This window comes from Falco cherrug, chromosome 11 (genome assembly GCF_023634085.1).
Source record: "Falco cherrug isolate bFalChe1 chromosome 11, bFalChe1.pri, whole genome shotgun sequence".
Lineage (NCBI taxonomy): Eukaryota > Metazoa > Chordata > Aves > Falconiformes > Falconidae > Falco > Falco cherrug.
Window position 1 is genome coordinate 9940563 of NC_073707.1, and position 22709 is coordinate 9963271.

The window sequence follows — 22709 nt, forward strand, 5'->3', positions numbered from 1 at the left end:
CTATGAATACAAAGAAAGTTAATTAGTCTGTGAATGTCAATCTTTCCTTTTTTTTAATACCTAAAAAACCCCAATAATTATGTGCTGGTACTTTTAGCACTTGTGTTTTCCCAAATGCAGAACATTCTGGAGCTTTCTGCTCCTCCAGTGTGCTATTTCTTTGACTTTAGTTCATTAAATACACCAAAAACCATGCAGAAGGGGAAAGAAAAGCAAGAAAAATATTCTATCACAAAAAGTGTAAAATTAATTCTGGATGTTAAAATAAGACCACAAAATTGGTACTTATATTTGCAAGAGATGGTTATACATGAGTAGTTTAATTTTCTTAATCATAACCTTTATATAATAGCATTTTTACACATTCAAAACCTCTCAGTATTTACCAGTCCACTGGAGGATATATGAAACAAATCAGGGCCTGCAAAAGAAAATATTCTGTAGAAAACAGAACAGGGCTTTTAGTGCTCTACTTGTGTCCAAATAACAGGACATATATCATTTTCTAACATTGTACTACATATACTCCTTCTCCTATTATTTAAAAGCATTAGGGCTGTTAACCTGCAAATGGCAGCTTCAGAGCCAGGCAATAAAAATGCACTTAGAGCTATTTTAGCTCCACATGTAAGTAATTCAAGCTTTTAAATTATTAGAAAAGGCACCGATTATGACAAAACTGAGAGGCTTTTTTTCACCATTCATGTAACATACTGCAAAAGAGAGATGCTATTTCTCAAATCTGCTCTATACCCACCTTTGTGCTGATAAAACTCTTCTGGTTAAGGGTGTCAATTCATATAAAACCAGACTGGACAGAGGCCCTCACATGAGCGCAGTGACATCAAAGGATTATACCAGCACAGCTTACTCCCCTTCCTTTACACACAGACATTACGATGTACAAACTCCTCAGTGATATAACTGCTTCTGGAAGAGGGAAGGGGAATCATCTTCAGGTGTTTGCGCTTGTGTACAACAGGCGCCCTCCAAGACAAATGGAAGGGCTCATACTGCTGTTATTGCTCCTGCATGCCCGCAGGCTCCTACAGGCATCGCTGCATCATTCTGTACTTGTTGCCTCTTTTCAAGGTCATGTTCTCCAACATGAGACCCAGAAACAGCCCTGGGGCTGAGGCGCTGACTCCAGCACTTCATACGGGGAACTGAGGTTGCAGTCACACATTTGGTTCTCCCTGACATGGTTTGCGGACTAAAAACCCACCGTGAAGAAAACCTGCCTCGATATGCAACTTCACAGCAATTGTTCTTTTCTATTCGTTTAAAATTCATATCAAGCATCCTTGTAACAGCCCTGATTTTTAGTCCCTTTTGCTTGATAACATCTGCTGGATATTTGACAGTATTTAAAGAGTTAAATTGTTGGAAGCAACTTAATGCCTGAGAAACAGGACTTGGAACAAGATGCATTGTAATACATAATTTCTGCTAACAGACCTAAGGTAATAAAAGCAAATGCTTTCTTAGGCGATAACTGAATTTCTTTGATACAAAGAGCTAAACAGGGAAAATCATCATGGTGACCGTGGAGGTATAACCTGTTTCTGTCAACCCCCCTACCAGCACTCAGAATTTAAGCACTGGTAGAATGAGACATGGTTTTGCCTCTGGTCAATGCACTGGAATTATCCCCTTCCAACAGTAACATGTGCTGGCCTCAAAATTATTCCTATACAGCAGAGCTTTTCCTCTCTCCTTTGGGCACATCTTGTAAAAATAGTAGTATTATTTGTTTATCAGGCATTGTTAGGAACATAGCCAAGTTACCCTGCAGGATGAATATCCGTCCTTTCCTGGCAATTGGCAAATAAAGTGAATAGGATCTCTGTATCTCAGTTGAGGGTGGCGTGTGTCTCACCTACCATCAGCTAGCAAAGCCACAGCCAGCAGTGTCAGTCCTGCCCTGCGTCCCTGGAGCCACAGGCAGGAGACACCTCCTCGGAGTAATCTCTTCCACAGAGTGAGGAATAAGTTGCCCCTGCAGACATCCCCCTTCAAAGGGAGCACAGCTGTCTGTGCTCCAAGTAGAAGCTCGATATTCTGGCAGCTTGTATTCGGTGAGACCAAACAATAGCTCCCACTATCCTTCCCTCTGAAACCCAAGGAACAGCCTCAGTTACTGACACCATGGCCACGTCGCTGCTGCAGCTTCTATGCTGCTGCTTCCAGCACGATATACAAGGGTTTCCAACCCAACTGAAAGTGTCTTTGGTTTGCTGGTAGTTTAATTTCAGTTGGCAGAAATGTGAGATCAGAAACATTCCCTGTCCCTAATTAATAGAAGGTGCACCTTAAAAACAATGAAAGGGCAACTACGTAAATAATTCTTCACTTATAGGACCAAAAATGGTTCTGGCACTAAAAGGAAAGCCCAGCTGGCTACTCAGCAGCTTGCTCTAAGCCCATGCTGTTAAGAAGTTTCTTAACCATTACAAAGTGTTGGGTTTGTTTTGTTTTGTTTTAAATCTACTGGAACAGTTTATTCCAAAAGGGTAGCACCAATTTAATAGAGAAACTGGCTAGAGATCCAGCATCCTTCTCATTCACAGGTTCCTAGACATCCTCCTCCTCCACAAGCCTCCTGGCAACTGCAGAGTAGCAGATATCGAGATGTTACTCGATTCACTCGCACTTCTGCGAGGGCAAATGCAGCGCCCAGGCTGCAGCCAGCTCTCCCCAGCCTGTCGGGAAGGGGTCTGAGGGCCGGGCACCACATTCTGGACGCTGGCTTAGAGTACTGTGGCTTTCCATTAATGCTGTTACTTGTGATATCATTACATCCTAATGGTAATGACAAACGCCACAGCTTCTAACAAGGCTGGTACTAACCGTCCCAGCCTAAAGGAGTGCCCTGGAGGTTCTGTATTTGGGAATTCAAAAGAGCAAGACCAACAGAGTTGGCTACTGCTCTTTGATTTGTGCTTTGAGTTCAGCCTTTTTCCCTTCAGGCCTTCTGACGTTAAATGAGTTTCTTCTGAATCAGCAGAGATGCCTGTCTAGTCTCTGGCTAGAAACGTAGGCTGCAGACTGAGCTTGGAACACATCAGCAATCTCTGCTTGCTCTCAGCGACTGTGACTGCCAATGAGAGCTTGCAGAGGCAAGAAAAAAGCAGCCTCATTTGCTGCCAGAGTCAGTGATAAGGAAACAAGTCCTGATTAGTTGCATGTTCAAGCCTTGGCCACAGCATCCATCACACACTCACTTACATTCCTGATTTGACACAACCCCCAGAAAAGAACTTGGACCATGAGCCAAGCAAGAGGGCAAATGTACTTTAGAAGGAAGCAAAAGAACTCATAACATATCCACAGATGCTTAAAATAAACTGATGAAGTCCCCAAATAGTAACAAGTACAAGTCACTTTGAAAGACTTTGAAAACAGGAATTAAAACCTTTTCCCGAATACCAACTAGTACCTCTGTTGTTACAAGACCTTCTGTACAATACTAGCCTTAAGAGAAAAGTCTGGCTTTGTTGATACAGTATCTTCTCAAAACAATAATGTTTATTTATATCTGATAAAGTCATTACTTCTTAAACTTTCTCTAGAGTGAGCCTTTACTGGCAGTTAAAATGGGTGTATCTTTTGGAACCAGCTTCAGAGGGGTGGTTTGAGTGAAAAGAGAACTGTAACAAAACCAACACAGACAGGCACATACAACACTTGCCTTATCTCAATCGCTCTCTGGTGTCAACTAATTATCATAATAAAAAAATAAGAACCCTCCTTCAGATGCCAGAAGTTACCCAATATCTAGCAAAAATAATATATATTAGAGGTTTTACCTGTTAATTTAGAGAAGCTGAGTTCCGAAAGAAATGCCGTGAACCAGCCTCCATGCTAAAAGATGTACTGCACAGGCTGTTTTCATAAACTATCCTCAAAACCAAAGAACACATTTCTTCACATTAGCAATCGGTAAAGCTAATTAAGGAACAGAAATATTGCAAATGAATGCACTTAATTTTGAAGATAACAGGCAGTATATGCAAACTCGGTAGCACACTGAAGAAATGGCTGAGCATCCTCTTTCTCTACTCAGATCTCATGAGCTCTGTGAGGAAAACAGCTAGCAAGTCAAAGAAGGGGAAACACCCAAATCTTCGCCATCCGGGTATTACCAATCGCCACAGCTTCCCCTCCCCACCCCCTTACCCCCTTCCAAAATCATTACTTTAGAGGCCTGTAAGGACCAAAGAGGACCAAAGGATTCTGCTCTGGAGAAAATACCTTCAACAAGCAAGATGCCATGCTATGGGCTGATTTAGTGTGGCCAGAGAGGATGGGAAGAAGGCACAGGGCATCCCATTCACTGATGGACTCTACTATCATGAATTACCTGAAAATATGCACTCTCCTCCCAACAGATGCAGGCCAAGAGTTCTCTCCTGTGCAGCTCGAACCTTCTCACCCACCGCTTGGGTGCCTGACCAGGGCAGAGCTCAGCCCTTGGCACAGCACCAAAAGCTATGTGAGTATGTGTAATGCCGTATGTGGGGCTCACGTCAATGCCAAAACTTAGACCACAACCTGTTCAAACATGTTTAAGAGGAAATCTTAAAAAAAAACCCCTCAACAAAACCAGCAACTGCTAGAAAAAAGATAGGCTATGTATATTATAATTGAAGGGTGTATATAAAAGAATGGTAATTTGTTTAGTTTGTTCTTTAAAGAACCTTTAAATAATGTAACTTTGCTTGTAACACACCAAGCCAAAGAGAAGATTATTTTAGGTTGCTTTTGTGCTGTGGTTTTTGTTTTTTAAACCACTGCAGGAAAGGAACAAACTGGCGTTTAATTAACATTGGCTGACTTAGACAACCCCCCACGTTAGTTAGCAATGGAAAACTCAAAGAGGACAGCGATGGGCCTAAAGGAAAGAGCACCTGGAAAGACATAGCGGCAGGAACTGCACGTGCCAGAAGCCTCACTTTACCAAGGACAGAATAAAATCTGATCACAGTTATTCCTAGTGAACCACGCAGCTCCCTGGCTCTGCCTCCCACCCTTGTCTCCACACACAGCTAAAACGTTAGGGCTGGGCTTTCATGCAGACATCAGGTGAGCAGAGCACGGCTACAGTGAAAGACTGAAAAGAGAAAATAAAAAAACACAGATCTGAGCCACTTGGCTTTTGGGAGAGGGAAGAGATCTGCCTTTACACAGCCCTCTGGAGGAGGAGGAATTCCAGGGATGGGGCATCACGGTGGACTTCAGCATTGCTGTGGTCTGCACATTTGGCTGTGGAATCTAAATTTGCTGTTGAGATGGTTTCCAGTCCCTTTGGGCATGTTGCAGAATGTCTGTTAATCAGTTTTTTGCTCTAATAAAATGAGGGTTCTGGTATTTGCTCAGTGAATTATGGCCTGCAAAACCTTAGGTGATTTATTTTACATAGCTGTTTTCAACAGCACAATGTTCTCTTAACTTGAAAGTGCTTCACAGCACACAAATGGGCTATCTGGCCCTCTATGTTGCAGCCTGTCAGCAATATAAAGATCTCAAAGGATGAGGAATAAAGACTGCTAATCCCTGTAACTACCAGAGGTATGGCTAGTCTGTTAACTGGCAACAATCAAACGATATTTTCTAATGTTACATTCAGTAGAAAAGCCCACCCCAGATGAACACACTGCAGCAGACGACTTCTTTGTTTACTCTAAGTTCTGATGGTTACCTAAAGCAGTAGGAAGGGAGAAACACTGCAAGGAATTGAAGTGCTTGATTTAGTATCGGAGAGCCACAGGATCGGTGGTACACACTAACAGTTCTTCATGGCCGGCTGATGCCTTGAAACCCCCAGAGTGATAGCTACTCCATGGAAGTGCAGGTGCCTGAAAGGGACACTGTTGTTTTTGTTCCATTCATTTTGCCTGGCAGCCTCAAATTTCCTATCTGCTCTAGACAGGTCATTTAAAAGATGTCAGAATCTGTGAAGGGTATCGATACTTGCAGTAGCCCCATATTTCAGACTTTCCAGATGGTTTTCCTATATCCAGATCTGCACAGGAAGCAGTTATGAATAGATTCTCTGTCTTGAAGCTCAGAGCGAAAGGTCTACAGAAAAAAAAATAAAAAATTCTATACAAGTTAAGTCCCTGCTTGTTGATTTTTCCCTTCCCTTTTCCAGAGGCAAACTATCCTTCACACAGTACAAACGGGGCTCAAAGTCCTGACGTGAAGCTGGCACGCAGAGCACCAAACAAGATTATGTAAGCCACAGATGCAACACAAACCAGTTGTTTCCCCCAAAAGCTTCAGAAGCGTGTAATCATACGTCTAATATATACCTTAAACTACAAGATCTGGACCAGATTTGTATAGTGATTGTGCGAGCCCTGCCAACACACATCACTCAAAATCTTGGCCGAAACCATTTATTTCCATGGAAGTTTATTTTGTGGAATTCAAACTAATGCATATGTATTCACACAACACTGAAAATACTACGCTGTCCTGTTGGACCTTTGGATTTCTAAAGCATTTAACTCAGAGAACGCCACACAAAGGTGGGCGTGGCAGGCTGGGTCACACCTCACGCTGATTTCCACAAAGGCTCCGCTCTACCTAGAGCTCCACAGGACTGGGATATGTGCTTAAGGCCCTGGCTCACCCTCCCAGGCTTTTTTCAGCCCCCATCATCTATCCGACTCTGAGGTGGCTACAGCTGGTCATTCTGCTCCCTTTATCGCCCTCCCTCCTGTGTCGATGTCCCCTTGCTAAGAAACCCTCAGTGCTCAGCAGCACAGCGAGGCAGCAGCAGGGATGAGGAGACCCTGGCTCCATCGCCAGCCCTGGTGCTGGGAGGTGGCAGGGCAAACCCTGTGCTCTGGCCCCCTTTCTGCTCCCCATCGCTTCAGCCTGGCATGCCTGTGGGGCAGGCTGGGTCCCCCAGGTGACGATGGAGCTCCTCACGCCATGGGAACCTGGCATGGATGCATCTTCTAGACAGAACAGCAATGCAGCTTTAAAAAAGCTGGAAAGAGCTCGTATAGTCAACATCTGGCAGCAGTTGCCAAAGTAAACACAGCATAGAAATATTTGTAAAATGGCTGAGGAACAATACGGATAATGTGGCATTATACTATAAACAGAGCAGCATATTAATCAAGGAACAATAAAGCTTTTAATTATATTTTAAAGAGTCTCACTTAAAACCAATGCAAAACATAACTCGTGCAGAATGCCTGGCCTATTTCCCATTGACTGTCTATGCCAGTTCTCCAGCTGTAAAATTAAGAAAACAAGTCTTGGGGGCATAACGAGGCAAAAAAGAGATGAAAGACGAAGGAGCTCTAATACAGCCGTAATGGATACCATGCAAGTAGGTGGGCTAGAGAAGACTATCCAAGTAATACAAAATTATGTTTGTTTGGAAGGAAATAGCACAAATATTAGGAGAGGGTTGAAAACTAGCCGTCCAGCACACCAGTGCAGATTTACTGGGCAAGTCAAATGCACTCTCACCTTGAAAGCTCCCCAGCAATGTCCTACTTTCTGTGATATGCTCAGAGCTACACAGTTCCCTCCTGGCACACCAAACTCTTTGTCGCACACCACAGCCACAAGGCCACAGCCACCCGCTCACCAGCTACCACGAGAGCTGGGGCTGCCAAATGCTCCTCAAGGGAAAGGCTGGCACACACCTAAGCTGCCCCAGGCCAGGTGTTTCGCACTGAGTATCTGGAACACACATGAATCAAAGAACCTTTCAGACCTAATGGAGCAAAGACTGACAATATTTGCTGTTTTGCCGTGCCAAGAAGAGAGACTGTCATTGTTTACTGTCAGCCACGCTACATATATATGACCCACTACAGCACTCAGCTCGTCTTCAGCTTCTACCAGGAGAACTGGTAGATTGATGGGAAGCCCTGCATGATCAAGGTACATCTCCACTGAAATCCATTGCGATGAAAGAACATGCCACGGGCATATAGTGCTCACAAAGATTGAAAGCAGAATAGCTAGGGCTCAGTCAAAGCCAATTGAAAAGCAAAGTCAAACACAATTGATTAAATGGCAGTGCTGCTCACAAGCACTTTGATAAGTTTTTTTGCCTTGAAAAAAAAAAAAGTGAACACTTTCTGTACAAAATGACCTTTCATCTCAAAGCTCAGGATAACTATAGTTGTAACACATCAGCGGAGTCAAAGCTGTAATAGCACATTTAGAAGTTACCAAAAGTGAGAATGAAACAGACTTCTTCCCTGGGTTCCCTGGTCCCTGCTGGTTTTGCCTATTTCTATTAAAAAAGACCTCATGGTTCTCTCCTCCACAAAGCTTTAAACATGATGCTGAACTTCCTCATCTGAGGAGCAGCATTACTTTTTGGAATAAGCACAAATTTGTAAGCTTCCTCACACGCTTTGCGGTCTGGGGAGGACAGCAAGCTCAGCCGGTGGCGCAGTCCCACAGCAGCAGTACCAGGCTGAGCAGGGGGTGCAGCAGCACACCCCATGGACACGCCAGTCATCCTCGGGCACAGTGCAAGGTAACAACGGCTCTGAGGGCAAACCATGAAAGCCAAATCATTCAGGTACAGCCCCTGAAGCAGGCACAGCTACAGCACAGCTCAAATCATTAGTGAGGATCCGGGCTGGAGCTTAAATGGGGCTCCAGGGCCCACAGCTGGAGCACATGTGAGGCGGGGTGTCCCTGGCGAGGCTGCCCAGGGCAGTTAAGGGCTGTTGGTGCCAGCTGGGCCTAAGGAGCTAAAAAAGCAGAAATCAGGCTCTGTGTTTTAAGCACCCAAAACCACAAGATGTGAGCACCTTACATCAGCACAAAATTCACGTGAGGTCGTCGTGGCTCTGCATGGGCTGACGGACAGCCTGGGGATACTGGGGAGCCTCTGGCAGCACCCAGGGATAAAGATCACCCCAGCTGAACATCAGAGATCAGTGGAGCATTTGCAAATAATGGAAAATGGGATGATTAGGTGTTAGCAGACGAGGAGTGTAAGGGCAGAGTGCGAGATACCAAAAGTCAACCTGAGACTCGCCGAAAGATACGAAAGCTCCTTGTAAACATGTTCTGCAGCTGTATATATAAAAAAGAGAACAGAAGAGTAGAAGAGGAGCTCCTATACTGTTCAGTACACTGCTATCAGTCCTTCAGCTTTGCAATTATGCCAGTGAATAAATGTAACTGGAAATAGACTGAAATGTCTTAGTAGGAAATACATATGGGAATGGCCCAGTGTTCTGCTGTGAGAAGCATTAAAGACAGCGATTCACCACGAACAGCAATCCATGGTGATGTCTCTGATGGAAAACCAAAACAGTACATGACTTCAGATCTAGCTGTGATTCTATCAATGTCTATAGCAAACTCTGGCTGAGAGCAGAAAGTACCTGTAGTGGAATAAGGGTAGAAAACCATAAGAGTGATTTAATTTTTTTTTGAAGAAGACCAGATCACTAGAGACAGACCATATTGCTAAATGCTTCTCTAGCACAGACTATACCAGCAAAAGTCTAAAGATACTTTCTGCAAACAGGGGAAATGGGAATCAAATTTCCAGCACTGAGCAACAAGTTTTTCAGCTTGAAGTAAGCAGCAGAGATTCTACTCTTTTCATTCAGGCCTTAACTGCAGTCATGAATCCCTCAAAGAAAAGGTTAAATGGTAATTTATATTTAGAAAGATACAGACAGAAAGAACTTACAATCTCATGAGTAATAAGGTGTTTGAATTACAGGCCAGCAACACTGTAAATAACCTAAGTTATGTACAGAAGCTGTAATAAAGATGAGGGTCCTACCTTCTGAGCAGCGCTCCAAGATGCACCCTGGCACAAGCAGTACAACAACCCTCACATCACACTATGTGCTGATCAGCTCACTTTGGGGCACAATTTTTTTTTTTCTCCTGTTCAACTTCACCTGAGAGCCGCATGTTGCAAAAATATCCATGGAGTTGTGGGCTGGAATCAAAGTCGCTCTGTAAATTACCAATGCTGGACTTTCTAACACAATGCAGTAAGAAAATATTTGTTGCCCAGGTAAAATGCAGGAGAAGTACACTCTAATGCTGGGACAGAAGATAAGCTCTATGAAGAGAAGCTGAATTAATTTTATTGTGTTGCACAGAAGACAAGACTACACAAGGGATACTATTATACAAAAGAATTATTCCTTATCTAATTTCTGCACACCCAGAGGACTGTGTCCAGTGCCTGCAGACAATACGTCTAGGTATAATATTAGCATGCTACCCAAAAAGCACACCTTAAAGCATGCTGAAATGGAGTACATTTTCACTAGGGCAATAATTCCACTAGAGAATCTACTTTTATGGACAAATCAATTTTTCACTTTCATAGCGATGTTTAAGTATTGCAATAGGTTTTATGATAGTTTTCTCAATATTAAAAATACAACTTCAAATATGACAAAGCAATAAATATGACACTTGACACTTAAGAATATGATGGCAAATGAAGCAGGGAAGACTTCTGGGTTTAGTTTTTTTAAGATAGGTTGATATACTGCCGCTCATTCTATGGGACTGATGAGCAATGCTGCTTTTCTCTATGGCTATTTTTTTTTTTTTTATAGGCTTATTATTGCTAATTTTCTTCTCGGTTGCTGTTTTAGAGAGGAGAGGAGAAAAGAAATGAGGGGCAGGATGATTCCAGTTATTGCATCTGGCACTCCAGTGAAAGCTTGGAAACTCCTTTTAATTAAACAAGTGTTACTTTTTAAAGTTAATCGGAGCCTGTAACATGCAGCTGGGAAAGTGAACAGACATTAGCTCAGCTGATAAGCACATACTGAAGATGAGTGGAAGGAGGAGATTAAATGGGATCCCATATGATGCAAAGATGCAGAATTGCTGGGGAGGGGGTTGCATGCACATGTGTGTGAGCACACGTGCACACAGCAAACGGCCTGCCACAGTCAGAGCTACGGCCAGAGCCGCAGCTTAATGAGAAGCTGTAAAATGCACTCCTCTGAATGCCATTTGGTTAGAAAAGCAGGTGATTTGGAAGGATAATCTGATTTCTGATGTGACGTCACCAGATACCGCACCACACTGGGTAGCAGACCTGGTGCAGGACTTGCCTTAGAGTTAGGGACTGACTCTGACTGCCTCCTTAGAACAAAAAAACCCTGTCCGCCTCTCCCTGTCCATCACCTCTCCCACTTCAGGTCAGAGTAGCTGGCAGGAGAACCAGTCCCTCGCACACAGTAGCTCCGCAGAGGCAGGGAGCTATACAGGCAGGCATTGGGGAAAATGACTTGCGATGCTCTAGCTGCAACAGAAGTAAACAATGTGAAAATCTGGTATGATGCAAAAGCAAGCTCAGGAGCAAAGCTTGTTCTTATCTGCTCTAGATCCAACAAATCAGCTAAAATTAAGCATATGAATAGCCCTAACTGTAAAGGAGGAAGACCTAAGTATTTGCTTGAGCTTTTCCCTGGGTTAAAGCCTTTGGAAGGCAAATGCCCAAGCGCAGAGCAAGTTGCTCTCTCCGTGAGCCCGGCGCCAGGCACACGCACTGCGTAATGGCAAGATTAGCACCCTGTGTTCTCTCAGCACTAATGTGATGTTAGTTCTCTTCTCATCTTAAATTACTCATATGAAGAAAATGACCCTGGGTACTGTTATTGTTAGCGAGCCTCAGTCCAGAGCTGATTAGAGCTCCTGCCCTAATCAGCCACTTCTGCCCACGCTCTGCGCTTGGCCTTGGCACGTGTGGCTGCGCTGGGAGCCAGCCAGGTCTGGAAAGGAGGAGCTGGCACTGAAGGCAGGCGGGTGAGGGGTTTCCTTTGTTGATTACACACTGCCAGGTTGTGGCAACTGGAATCTCTCAAAGGAAGGGAGAGAGGACAGCGTCTGGAGGATGTTGGAAAGGTATTTCTGATTAGCACTGAAGGCTTGCAAAGAATTAGTGGATAATTAGGCTCAAATAGAGTTACCCGTGATCAAATATGGTGCTACGTGTGATCAGGTTGCAGCATTTCCAGGAAAGTGGCTAATGCATGAGGGTGTCAGTCAAGCCGAGGAGCACAAGCGGAGAAAAGGCAATGCAAGCAACGCGCAGGGCTGTGGCACTGGCAGCCAGGGGCTCGGACAGGATGCCAGAAGGGGGCTGAAAAAATCAGGAGCAGAGCATTCAGGAAACACGTGTACCACTGTAGCTGCATGAGTGGTACAGGGACACTGGTGGCTTTATTCCGACCACAAGCCCTTGCTGAATACATTCATTCCTGCCTATGAAGAATACTAATATCTGAATCATAAGGCAGGGACAGCTTCTGAGATAGTGACAGAAAATTAGTATTTAACTGTTATACTCATAAGCAATACTCAGGGAACGTTAATAAAGAACAGAAAGCAAAAGTTGGGGTTTACATCCCGTAGCCAGAAGAAGCGCCTTTCCCTCCCAAATGCTTTGCTACACTCCCTGCGCCAGGAACGCTGCCCTGCCTCCTTCCCTCAGCTCCAGCCCGCAGTGTCTCCTTACCAGGGTAACCTGCTCCAGCACCCGGGTTTTCCTCTCGTCCCTCTGAGAAAAATTAGAATTGAGACTTCCGAGATCTTTAGATGTACTCATATGACGAAAGTGCCCAATAATTTCTGATAAAAATAAGAGATTTTGAATACTGCATGGACTCTTGGTATATGGAAACTGTGAAAAGGGATCATTGTATTAAGTTGCCTGTGAGAAAAATGTAAAAAGAAATCATAATAATAATAACAAATGATCAGGCTGAGATACTGAGCTCTAAGAAAGGTTGAAGAGATGAGAGGTCTCAGAAAATTAAAACTATGCTGATTTATTCACACGGTACAAACAATTCATATAGTTTGAGAGAATACTCTGAAGTTTAGAGGTTTATTGTAAGCTGTTACACTGTTTTAAACTGAGGCTGCTTACATATTGTCTTCTTTTAAAATGGAGTATTTTTTTTTTCATTTCAGTAAGTCAGAATGTTTTATTTCTCAGTCAGAATTGTTAATCAGGAAGATGTGATACAATCTGCTAAATCTCAAGAGTGCTAAGATATGAAGGGCCTTTAGCAGTGGTACAGGTAATTAAGTTTGTTATGATTTTCTATATATTCTGCAGCAGAAAATCTGATTGTTCTTTTGGCAAGGGGCCATGTCTGTTCATCTTCAAAGATGACCTGTTTTAAATTTTAAAATAAATATTATTTAAAGTTGGAGATAATTTTAATAGAGCACAGTACCAATGTATGTTCTTCATTACATACAGCAATTAATTTTTTTGCTAATATACTACAGCATTGAATACTTGAGCGATTTTTAAAATACATATTCAAAACATGGAAATAGTAAAGGCAGGTACTTAGCTGATGTTAACTAAGATGACAGATACGGTGGAGATACATTAACAACTTGGCATATTAATAGTCTGGAATTTTTTGGACTGATTGCAGTAAAGGGAAGATTTGGGGTTGAAAAAGAAGGGAATTTTTTTTCTCGTTATTAGTATTTCTCACCAATTTCCATGAGAAATTTTGAGAAACAATGTTTGTGGGAGTTCTCTACAGGATTCTTACTAGTTGACAGGTGAAGGGGAATGTTGTTTGGGAAGGATCATGCGGTTAGGGGCTCCACATTTATCTGGTGCCGGAGAGAATACAACTCCTTTGTACTGCTGTTTGGGGACCGTTCCACGCTCTATTAGAACTACCCTGCGGATCTAAATAAAGCCATAGGTGTTTAATACCTCCAGCTACTCTAAGGAGCTATTCTGAAACCCTTATTATAGTCAGCTCAAAGGTGATTTCTTTAATTAAATACAAATATACACCCCTCCCAATGTTAAAGCCTTGACACTTTCAGACAGTATTCCAAATATAACCATTCTCAATACCATTAATCCCCACATTCTCACACATCTGGTTCTAGCCAACAGATCAAATCATTTTCTCCCTCAAGAAACTCTCAAAACTGAAGCCCCCAAGAAAGCCCTAACAACTTTCATCTCTCTGCTTCCTGAGATCTACTCCTAGCATCACTGTACAAGCCTTTAGATCAAACAGGAAAAAAGATGACTGCAGCCATGTAGCTGGTTTTCTGTACATACAGCTGGTTTAGCAGCTAAATAAGATTAAAATTATCTGACCAGTTCTCCTGTAGAGGCTTTGTTAATTTATATGCACAACTTGGATTTCTGGGAGATGACTCCTGTTGTCCATTTTGAAATGAAACTTTTGTTTTGATCAGTTACAGTACTCAGATCCCCAATGCTAATAAATATGTTAAAAATAAGCCAAACAAAATATCACCCTTGGTGCACTGAATTATTAATCTGTAGTCATTTAGTTTCATCATGTTTTCATTATTTTTTCCTAAAAAGTATTCCATTAAAATAAGGCAATAATCAAAATAAATCTATCTACAACATAACCCGACTGGTTTCCTTAGCACCAAAAAACACGTGCACTACTTTAGCCTAATGCGGAATTTAAAGAAGAGTATTAATATAGTACTTTCAAGAAAAAGGTGTGAGCTTCCCACGGATTCATCAATTATTACATTACCACATACTGCCTGAGAGTTTAGCAGTCATGCATTTGATGATGGGCATTTTAAGGCATTAACGCTGGGCAATTTTCTCTAAATTCTTTTCAAGACAAATCTCCTTAAGCTCATAATATCTTAACACTTTCCAAGAACAAAAGCTTCACATTCTAAGACAGCGGCGTTAATGTAGTCTATGTATAACACATTTATGATAACCGTGAATTGTACGAGACCCCAGGAGAAAACAGATTACACATTTTATTTTGCAAATGCAAGGTAGGGAGACGTGCCATGGCAGGCGGTTGTGACCTTACCCTGCCACGCTCCCTACCAACCCAAACGTATGTTACTGGGGCTTGATACAGCTGCGACTGCAAGCTATTAAGCCTTGCTGAGGGCTAAGATCAACTGGTTTGGGATCACCGAGGCCACCGCAATGTGCGTGTATCGGCCCAGAGCAGAGGGAGAGGCAGCTCCCGCCTGCCTACAAAGGGCACGCAGGCCCCGCGCCCCCACCTCCGGCCTTGCAGGCCATGGCCCCAGCACCTTCCCTCTGCCCTGGCACACCTGCCCGAGGAGCTGCTGTACAACAGCACACGGAGCGGCGCCTTGCGGCTCAGAAAAGGGCACGGATACACGGCCTGCTCCTGCACATGAGAGCGGCTGCTCCCAACAGAGAGATTCACAAGGGAAAGCCCTCGCTCCCAGGCATTCCTTTACGACCCCATCCCAAACCTCAGAAATCAATGAGAGATGTGTGACGCACGAAGGAAAGGAAAAGAGTCGAGAACCTGAATGCTCACTAGGGAAGAATTTGTATTTTGACTATTTACCTTCTAAACTTATTAGCATTTACTCAGTTTCAAACAGCTGTGACCGCTATGGAAAAGGCATCATTGCAAAGATTGAACAGTAAGGCTCTTTCAGGGAAACACAGCAAACAGAAAAGTAATCTCCCCCAAAATCAATGCACGAATCTGCAAAAAAGGGGAAAGAACCCTTAAGTAAAGACAAGCCTGTGCCAGCGTTCAAGCCTTCTTTGTAGCATGAGGGAACAAATAAAGAATAATTCCTTTTCTATAATAGTCTGCTGCTTTTTAAAAATTACATTATTATGCTAGTCTGTATGATACAGAAGTCTGTCTAAAAAGAACGCATACAGAAGTAAGGGATTGTGTTTGATGATACAAAATAAAAAGTTATGACAGATTACATCGCAGTCATCAACATCAGCACAACATAAAGGATTTGAAATCAATGATTTGATTTTTAACAAGATGCAGAGAGTTTGTACACGGTTAGCCAGAAGTATTGTACTTTACATAAATGCTTTATAAATGGTGACACAGTAATTACAGTACTGGGAAATGGCTACTATCTATCCGCTCTGCATTTTACAGACTAAATAGAAATTTCATGCATATTGAATACACTTGTGTTAGCTCAATTCATTTTTTCAATATTATTTTATAAGGTAAGAACAATATAAATTCTAAATTGCTATTCAAATGTTACATCTATTGTATCATGAGTTACATTTTTAATAGAATGCAACTTTACTTGAAGTGTACATAATGTTTGCATAATCTGTGGAAGAAAATTGTCACTCTAGGAATTTATAATTTGCTTATTTCTTATAAAACCTTCTTTTGATGTATTCTGCAAATTGATAGGGTTTCCCTGTATTTATACTAATGTAAAGATATTTTCTCTGGTTGCGTATTCGCTCCTTTGAGTAGACTTTATAGTTTGCAATATATTTTCATATAGTTTGCAAAAATAAGTTTATGATTTATATGCAGTTTAAAAATTCATTTCAAATCTTCTTTGATACAACACACTTCCAATTTTGGTTGTGACACAGATTATGCAAATTTGCTTGACAAAGAGTATGCAAACTGATTTTAAAGTAGGAAGTTCAGCTGCCAGTACCTAGGCTTCTGCATTAAATCAAAAGGACTGTGTTTTTTTAGTCTCATGGATGGACATTGATTTCTTGGGCTTTTTTGGATTAATGGGGAGACTCCCACTGGGCATTTCCTGGCGATGCATCTGGATGTGATACTGAGCCACTGTTGTCCCCATTAGTGTCATGCATCTTTTTCATTTACTGACAAGCTGTCAAGGATCCGTTGAGATGTCACAGGACCTTGGAATATGATTAAAGTGGTGGTTTTTTTTTTTTTTTTTGATTAAGCTCTTTCCAGTTCATGATATCCATGTGGAGTTTGTGTCAACTGAGTCAAAGCCTTAAAACAGTCTGGAGACAGTCAGTACTTTCCTACCCTGGGCAGGACTGCACATCCAGCAGATTCGCTGGTAACAGGAGATATTCATGCTCAGATGCTGTTTCAGAAGAATCTCACATGCTGCTAACAGTGCAGGAATCCCCTCTAAGCACTAAAGGACCTGAGCAGGAAACACTGTTCTATGAAAACTCCACATACCTAAGCCCACGGGATCCGGAGGCCACAGGGAACTACGTAGCCCTGTAAGTGTTCTGGGTGTGTGTGTGCATATATGTGTGTGCTTGAGAGAGCGGGAGGGAGAGAGCTCTTCCACGTACAACTACTGAATCTGTAGATGCGATGACTGGACATCAATAGGGGAGATTCTTGAAAAGCTGCCTGGTTTGCTTACAGGGCAATGCTACACACATCCTTGTCTGATGGGAAAAATACATAAATATGCGATAGTGCCAATCGAAGAATTGCTCTGCAACTGCAAGAGAAGCCTCCAAATATGAACTGAATGTGATTCTAAGGCTCATGACTAGTAGCTTCTGTCAATGTTCAGGGTTTTTCCTCTGCTTTGGAAAAGCAAAACCCAAGCAGCACCTCACCTGGATTCATGCTTCGGTCCCTAACTTGGAGGGCTGCAGTGACAGCCACAAGGACACTGGTGATCCCGCATGGACGATGCTCGGGGAGGAGCCATGGCAGGCAGTAGCACCGCTGCCTCTAAACCAAACAGATTCCGCTAGGACAACCAAATGGAAATGTATTAAACTTCCAATGAACATGAGTAGTCTCTTTCAAAAATAATAATTTTTTAAAATGTGTGAACATAATGTGAATATTTCAATTCTCGGGACTATTCTGCAAGTACTTTTTACGATGAGTGATAAAACGTTCCAGCTTGGCTACAACTGGACTAAACTGTTGTAATGGGATTCTGTACTTTAATTTGAAATGGGACTACATCCCAGTTTTGACAGCATGCTTTATTATCAATAGCCGATTTTGAAATGCTGCCATGACCTCTGTAAACTGCATAAATCAGGATATGAGAAAAAGGCAGTGTCACTGTTCTTTAACCTGAAACAATGTCATTTTCTGTGTTTTGGCACTGACCAGGCTCATCATTGCAGTTCATACTGAGCCATAATTTTGCAGACAGCCTCTTGGGCATAAGCATCACTACTGCTGGGTACCATCCTGTGCAGCATGGATGGAAGAATTTAACCCTTCATTTGCTGGCTCAAACTGTTATCTCATTAAGTCAAAGGCAAAATTCCCAGTGATGATTATTGGGTCAGAATGAGGCCAGACTCACCCATCTTGTTTTTTCTGGCTTTTATTCCTTTACCTGCATTCTATAATACAATGCCTTTACATCAAGAAGAGCTTTCTGGCTGAAAATTATCAGGCTTACTAGATGGCTTTAAAAACCTATCCATTTTTTTGCAGGTGGCAAAATATTCTAGCTTGGATATATATTTTCCCTTTTGTATTAAAAACCTACAAAAATACCCCCTCAAATTCATGTTCTTCCAATTGCATATGTTACTGAATGTTTCTGTTTTGGAAAATGATACCTTTTCAATACAAAACTAAGTTTGTGCCTTTTATAGGATGAAAACGGCATTTCCCCCATCAGCTCTAATGTTTCCATTGTGTAAGAGATTTATCCTGATAACAGTTTCGCCCTGGGCACTCTGCCTCCCCCAGCACGTTCAGGTTAGTGCAAATGTTCTTTGTGCTGGCTTTAGTTCTAACAGCATACTGCACGTGCTGCAGCAGTATACATATTTAAGCAAGCTGTTGCTTTACAAGCACATGTTCAAAAGATTTTATCTAATCAAATTTTAAATAGGAAATTACTTGTCTGACTTCACATCAAAAAGCTATTCCTTTCCCTACTGCTCCAGATTGGATTATTAGGACTTCACTACTAAATGGTCAGCAGCGTGTCTGAGTCACCAGTCTTAATTTTGGACTATAAACATCAGATGATGAATTATTACTTGGCAGTTTCAATACTGAAATGGCAAATTCTCTTTAATCTCTTTAATTTGAGATGAACAGCAAACAGTTTTGAAAGCTGAGAATTTCTGAGGTTCTCTGTCCAAATAATGGCTAAGCTTTGGCCATGCACAATGGGGAATTTCACTCCCTTCATCAGTTGTTTTCAATGTACCGACTTTCTGGCGATTCAAAGGGTTTTCCACGGCCCATACTGATCTAGTCCTGCTTCTCTCTGTGAATTAACTGCTGTGGACAACAATTTGCTGGTCAATGGCTTAATGCTGTGACTTTGATAACGTTTAACGATTTTTACAATTAATTTGAATAAAGTTTGAAAGAGTAGTTATTTCCCTCATATGATACCTGAATCGTGCCTGTTATACATTCATGCTTCATCTGGACTTCAGATAAGAATTATGATCTGCACAGTGCCAGAAATCATACGATCTGCTTATTCAAAAGCAGGTATTTGCTCACTAGAATATACAGTTATTGCTTTCACCTCCTCCAAAATGCCAGTTATGTTTCTTCTAAACACCACCAGACAACTGGGTCTCCTCCTTCCCTGGGGAATGTTGCTACCCAGGTAGGTCATTTGTGCAAGGTAGGTTTGCTTGTGCAAACCTTATCTAGATCAAGAATGAGCATTTGGCCAGAAAGCATTAAAATAGGAAACGGACTTAAATCTCTCTGAAATGAAGACTAATTTGCAAATGTGACAGAAGTGTTTATTTAGAAGATGAACAAATTCAAATATGATACAAGATACCTCAATAGATTTAAAAAAAAAAAAATCTCTTAGTTTCAAAATATCATCTTGTCATATTCAAAGTTTGGTTGGTTCCTTATGGTATTTAATTTCAGACGTAATTCAAATATGGCTTGACAAACTATTAGACATTGACAGCAGAACAAGCACAATGGGGAGGGGCTGAGAGACTGATTAAGGACGACAGCCTAAAGAATGTTAGAAAATCTGTCTCAATCCCAAAAGACAGGAAGACAAGGATGGGAAACATTTCCTGATTGTGATATTCAGGAACCTGAACTAGGAATAGAGATGTAATTTGGAAAAAAAAAAAAAAAAAAAAAAAGCTTCTGATATGTGAGGGGTAATTAATTGAGGCAAACAGAGGAAACCAGACTGAAACCAGTGTTAGAAGTAGTGCTGTAGGATTCTGTATCCAGCCGACTTTTCCACCACTGACAACTATGACAAAGACCCTCAGCAATCCATAATTTAGAGACTTCACCCTGTTTGTACAGATCCAGGCTCCACACCCCAGGACGTCATACAGAAACAAATGGGTTTCTAACATCACTGTTCTGCAAGTTGTATCCAGTCCCTGGGTTTGGGGCTGGCACATGTCTATAGTCTCCTTGAACCTCGCAACACCCTAAAATGCCCCTGAAAGATGTCAACTGTCCTGTTCATCCTGGGAAGTGTTAAATTGCAGGAAAATATTACTTAATTGTTTTCAGGATCGAAGGACGGAAACAAACACTCTTAAAATCCAGTAGACAGGAGGCACCGTGGAATGAACCTGATGCAAAATCACCTGCTGAGGAATAACGTGCCTCATCTTTGAACTCTTCAAGAACGGCATTTAACTATGTGCAAAATCATCAGCTGCTTTATTTTGAGTACCTTGATCTCAAGGCAGCCAGATCTAGCCCTATAAATTCACGATCCTGTTGATATGTCATACTTCAGCCTGTAATTCTGTTCTTGTAGTAAATTGCGTATGGAGTACAGAGCATTTGTACCGTGCTCTCTGTTACTGTAAAACTAAACTGCGCTTTCTTTCAGGGTATTGTTTTGATCCTAAATTTCTCAGCTGAGACATTCTGATGGCCTATCTGTTGGCTTCAGGCACAACAGCATTCTTCTAAAGAGTACTATTATACCTTAAGATGGACAATCAAGGAATAGAAAACCTCAAAATGCATAACTGGTGTAACCAAGGCATTTTATCCCTACAAGCAAAGACCAAAACACCTCCAAGAAACAGTGCTTGAAGAGAGGGAGGGAGGGAGGGAAAAAAACCCAAAGCAATTCTTTTCCTTTAAAGAACAGCAGCCGCTTAGGCTTTCCTCATGAATCATAAAACAAGGGAAGGTGGCAGCAGGGAGAAACAGAAAGTGTATTTTCATGTTAGTGACTTTCGGTTCTATTTCCATTGCCAAACAGCTGTGCTATCTGCCTTTCACCTCTTGTATGCAATGAGAGATGACAGAGGGTTTCTTAAAGCCTTTAAGGTTGCAGTAATTCATAACCTTACCTTAATTAACCTGGGATAATTTACCTGTGGGACAAACAAGGTCCTAGGTTTGGTTTTACTATCCTCCTTCCTTAGAGAAATGTGTGGGGCTTTTTCCACCAGATATCTCCCCAGGCAGACACGTTGCTTCTCACAGCTAAAGCTCTGGATATTACTAAAATCCTAAAACAAAGTACCAGGGCAAATGCTTCAAACCTGTGTGGGGTTTAAGTGGCACAGCAATTCACTGTATTTAATTCCTCCCTCTCCTCCTGCTTTCTCTGGTGCACAGGCAAGGGCTGGAGAGGAGGAGGAAAGACACGACACGCCGAGCGGGCACTAACATCACTGTCACTTAGCTGTGACCGGGGAAGTGTTCCCTTGTGTGGCATGAAGACTAACTTGCAGGTGAACGTTTTCCTTAGACTTGCAGGATTGTTTCGATAACTTACAGCGTAATGGCATTAGCATTTTAAACCGAGCTTCCTTTAAGTTATACGAGTTATCTATTTCGAAGTAATTTGAAGAACCTTTCATTGTTAACTCCTCTTAATTAATTTTGGCTTTATGGCGTTTTGGGGGCAAATTGCCTTAGCCTTCACATTCATCCTATCACCACTTGGCATGACCGAGATATTACAGCTCTTAAGTGAATTTCTTGTCAGAAGGATCTAAATCACACAGCTCATGAGAGTTACTCAAGGAGGATCAGTTTTACTCTCCATTTAGCTTGGCCTCTAAACTCTGGGTGCCAGCCTGATGCTTGCAAATGACTTTCACTGAAGTATGTGTTACGAGTGGGGGGGTCAAAGTATCTACCTGCAGACTGCTTTTGGCTTGAAGAAAACTGTATGTTCTGCTTCATGTGTTTAGTATGGCAATTTTTCATGGAAACTGGTCTTTCGCATAGTTTTAGCCATCACATACCAAGTTGCCTCTTTTTATTCATGCTCTTTCTGGTCTGAGTATGTTGTTCCGCTTTGGGACCATTCAGCTTTGTGATATTTTTGGTTAAAAGAAGTCCATTTTAGTAAAACAGATGAGAAATGCTGGTGAGCGGGAATTCATTGGAAAATGAGACCAGTGAGTTTTCAGTTTAGGGCTGTTTTCAAAACACATCTCAGAAATACATGTACACATCGAGTTGCTCCTGTGGAAAGCAACTAGATAAAATACTGCTGACCAAGTTAGTAAAAATAGTTCTGCTGTAATAAGCGCATTCAAAGGACACAGATTACAGGTAATGTTTTTAATAGAAAGTTGGTAAAAACACACATTACCCTTCAGTGATCTACAATGTGCCTTCTGATGACTGCTTGCACAGAATTACTGCAAACAGTTAAGCCTCAAATGTCTTTATCTTGATCTCTCCAATGTTTAATTTCCCCTTATGGAACAGCGCATTGGAAGGCTTCATAGCCTAAGCAACTAAAGTAATTTTACCTTTTAATTCTGTCTAAATGGTGCTAAAATGATCAAAAATTTGCTATAATTTACTTTTCTCTAGTGAAATGATAAAATTACATTTTCCCAATTACCTTTTTACCTCTTTGAAGGTACCCATGATAGTACCAAAGCTTCTGAGAGAGCCACAGCACTGGCACTCGGTCTGTTATTCGTGTAGCCAGCGTTCTGCTTAGCATTAGGAGAAAGTCCTACAGGAGACGTGCTG

General features: G+C 41.9%; 1 protein-coding gene across 2 annotated transcripts in view; it reads right to left on the reverse strand.

Annotated features, from left to right (window-relative positions):
• The window catches only part of LOC102055325 (glypican-5-like), a 390460-nt gene that overhangs the window by 71791 nt on the left and 295960 nt on the right, over positions 1–22709 (reverse strand). The window lies entirely within an intron of this gene.